Source organism: Vicia villosa, linkage group LG5, assembly GCF_029867415.1.
Source record: "Vicia villosa cultivar HV-30 ecotype Madison, WI linkage group LG5, Vvil1.0, whole genome shotgun sequence".
Classification (NCBI taxonomy): domain Eukaryota; kingdom Viridiplantae; phylum Streptophyta; class Magnoliopsida; order Fabales; family Fabaceae; genus Vicia; species Vicia villosa.
Window position 1 is genome coordinate 107,870,752 of NC_081184.1, and position 4,071 is coordinate 107,874,822.

The following is a 4,071-nucleotide window of genomic DNA, read 5'->3' on the forward strand; positions in this document are numbered from 1 at the left end:
TTAGAGAAACTTAGCTTGGATCAGGTGTGTTGAGTTTGCGAAGGTCTATGGTGGACGTGTCCTTCAAGGCCTTTGGATTTGCATTTGCTGAAGATCTGATGGTCATGCCTTGAAGGTCTACCATGATCACGTGTGTGGCCCCTGCGCTGGATCTATCGAATTTGCAATTATTAAAAATAATTGCGTTACCTGGGAATCGAACCCAGATCTTTGCAGACGCATGCTCTAACCACAAGCCATTCATGCTATCACTTTTTGCTGTTAACAACTCTGCAAAAAAAACAAGATATAGAAAAACGTGACAGAATAAATATATAAAAAAAAAATAACATAATGTCAATTGGTCACTTTGAGATTTAAGTGACTAAAAGACAAAAGTTTGCAAGGACCACTCGCACGACGCCACATGTCCGAAGCTAGAAGACAAAAGAACAATGGACCAACCATGTGATGACACGCGGTCATCTTCTTCATGCAAACAAAATTGCATCGTGAACCACCAGCCAAGAACACAAAATTATGTGACTTTCAAGCAATTTCCAATCAACATATCTCTCCCATCTCTTCATGAAATCGTACGAAATAAAAACCAAAATCGAAGAGCTCCAAATGGGGAACAATATAGAACCAATTATTTTCACAAATAAAGCATTTATCTTATAGAAAATAGAACAACAAGGCGTGGGTCTAACCTTTTGTATCCATAGAAAATAGTAAAACCTACAAAACTTAAATCCATAGAATATGATTATAATAAACACACAAAGAGTCTGGATCACCTATTTTGGTCCTTACGAATTAAATGGTGCGGTTTATATTGCCTGAAAACACCTGTACACGGTAGTCGGAAGCATAGGACCTCGAAAGCCCTAACAATGGTGGAACGTCGTATCTGCCTCAAAGCTTCACGAAAACGGCTCTAATTTCTTCTAAGCATCATCATTAACTCAAATAGGTGGTTAGCTTATATCAAAACACAGTAAAACATGAATTTATAAAAAAATCAAAATATGCATGAAGATGGTGAATTGAACGTGAGCGTTATAAAGGTTATAGCCATCATGCATTGATCCAAACCTACTATATATCACCTTAGGAAGAGAACATGATGCTTGTTTGGCTCTAAAACTCCTTGTAATGATGAATACGAAAATTCACTATTCTTCGATATTCTTGACGCTTGGAAACCCTTGTCCCCTCTCTAATTTTCGTGCCCCTGGCTGCTGAGAATGTAAGATATATATAGAGAATAGGATTAGGTCAGAATCATGGAGAAATATCTTGCTTTTCTTTAGAAAAATATTTGGTTCAAATCTTGCACATAATCTTTCTATTTTTGCTCCTTCTCAATCCAATTTCTTTTCTTACGATTTTGGAATGATTATGTGGGATATTTGACAAATAATTGAATCAATTCTAAAGACAAATCAAATCTTCTATTATTTTTATAATTTTATTTAATTAAATTATGATTTTAATGAATAAAATCTATAAAATAATAAATAAAAATAATAAAAATATAAAAGGTATATTCCATGGTCGTGGATGGGCTTAAGAAGGTGTTAGAACAAAAAGAAATCAAGCCCATTTAGAAGAAGAATCATTTTGGACCATATTTCTCTTTGTACACCTCTTGAAAATTGCTCAATTTGCACGTGTTGTAACCTTCTCAATTTTCAATATTTTTGAGTGTTCTTGGACCTTTTAGAAAGCTTTAAGAGTCCTCTAAAGGCTCCTTTTGGTTTCATCTCAATTGAGTCTACCATGTTCAAGTTATGAACTTTTGAAAAAGACGACTTTTTGCGATCTCTTAGAAGGACCTGTAATGTTTTGGCCTATATCTCTTATGCGGAAGCATTTCTGGATCTTGGACCCAACATAAAAGTCGTAGAGAATTGAATTTCCTTGAAAATGAGATTTGGTTGAGGAATTTATGATAAAGTATGAGAGAGATACAATCAGTCAAAGTTGGGTTGACTTTTAGTTCAAAACCCTAAATTAGTAACTTGGACATTTGAAGACTTCGGAGCTTTCCTTGATAAATCATGATCAATACTTGATCAAATGATGAATTATACTTCATAATGAGGATGTTTACCAAAAATCAGAAGTTTTGCCTGTGGTTTGACCATAGTTTGACTTTTGGGTCAACCAGTCGATTACTGATCGTTTGGGCCATTGAATGAGCAATCTTTTGAATCAGAGCTTGAAACTTGGCATGAGGATAATTTGAAACATATGAGAGACCATGAAATCCACTTGAGGTATCAGAAGTTGATTTTACTTTGAGAGAAGCAAAACCCTAGTTGGAGGGTTTGTTGTTTAGGAGAGAGACTGCATGCTTCCTTCTTGTATATCTTTGAGCATTTGAAAGTCAGATTGACTGAAATATGAATAAATATGTTGGGCAAATTTTGGGGTATGACAGCTGCCCCTGTTCAATCTTCTTATACCTGAGGATATAGATTGGCTTGTGTGCCTGTCGGAATCTGAAGGTAGAAGAGGATTGAACACTAGAATACCCAAGAATTTGCCCAAGCCGAAGCAGGGACTTTTGCTGGAGACGGGCTTAAAGATGTCGCGCAAGTGTTGGAAAGATGTATGAGACGGGCTTAAAGATGCCATCTGATCTGGATAAATACGAAAGTCAGAATGAGTCGTACGTTAGACTATATCCGAGCTTGAAGTATTGAGGTGTTTGTCGGAGATGGGCTTGAAGATGCCATCAGAGGTTTGAAAAGTTGATTGTTTTAAGGAATCGTCTGAGATATCGACTTAAATCTGAAGGTAGATCATTAAGGAACCGTCCAAGGTATCGACTTAGATCTGAAGGTAGATTGTTAAGGAACCGTTCAAGGTATCGACTTAACTCTGAAGGTGGATCATTAAGGAACCGTCCAAGGTATCAACTTAACTCCAAAGGTAGATCATTAAGGAACCGTCCAAGGTATCAACTTAGATCTGAAGGTAGATTGTTAAGGAACCGTCCAAGGTATCGACTTAACTCTGAAGGTGGATCATTAAGGAACCGTCCAAGGTATCGACTTAACTCCAAAGGTAGATCATTAAGGAACCGTCCAAGGTATCGACTTAGATCTGAAGGTAGATTGTTAATGTTTATTTGACTGCAGCAGTAACCTGAAAAAGGTAAAGTTAGTTTTTTATGCCATGTCATGATGCATGTAATGTTTTTATGTGACGGGATTCTCAAAATAAATGAGAACCTCGCATGTTATGTACGCACTTGTCGCGATGCTTTATGTATTATGTATGAACGTGTATGCAATTGTATGAATATGTTTATGACATGTGATATGTGAATATGATTTATGTTGTCTTGATTGAGAAAATAAATCTCTGTATCCTTGTGATTTTATCGTCCGATCTTGTCTTGAGGATGCTCAGCTGGGGATTTATGGTTTCTGCTTGGGGATGATCAGTAGTTTGATGGATCCTGACTGCGGATGAAAGATATTAGTAAGCCATGTTGGAGAAAAGCAAAGTGTCGGAGAACCGGTGGTGTTGAAGATGTAAACTCTGTTGGGGAGCCATGTCTTTGTCGGGACGAGTATGTTTGAAGATATCTTCTTAATGATTACTCTGTGGGGATATGATCTTATGACCGTGGCTCTGTGGGGAGATGTGGGTGTCTCGAAAGTTGCCCCCAGTATCATAGTAACTTACTACTTGATTCAGGACACGCCACTGAGTATTGATCAAGACATTGAACTGGACTTGCATAGATTTGCCCCAGTTAGCAGGAACTTTGGAAAGATTCGCCTCGCGAGGACTTTATGAGATGTTTACTATGGGCGATATGCCCCCAGTAATCATAGGCTCATGACAATGTCTCACGTTGATTGGGGAGTAGCTTTAGATATACTTGGATGCATATCCATGAGAGATTCTCAGAATCTTGACTTGATTGCCCCAGATTGATTGGAAAATAATTTGAAATCCACTTGGAATGTATGCCTTTGACTTTTTGGCATTTAAGAGATTCTTCAAATCTTGACTTGATTGCCCCAGATTGATCGGACGACGCGTGCCATGCCCCTTGTATACGCAGGA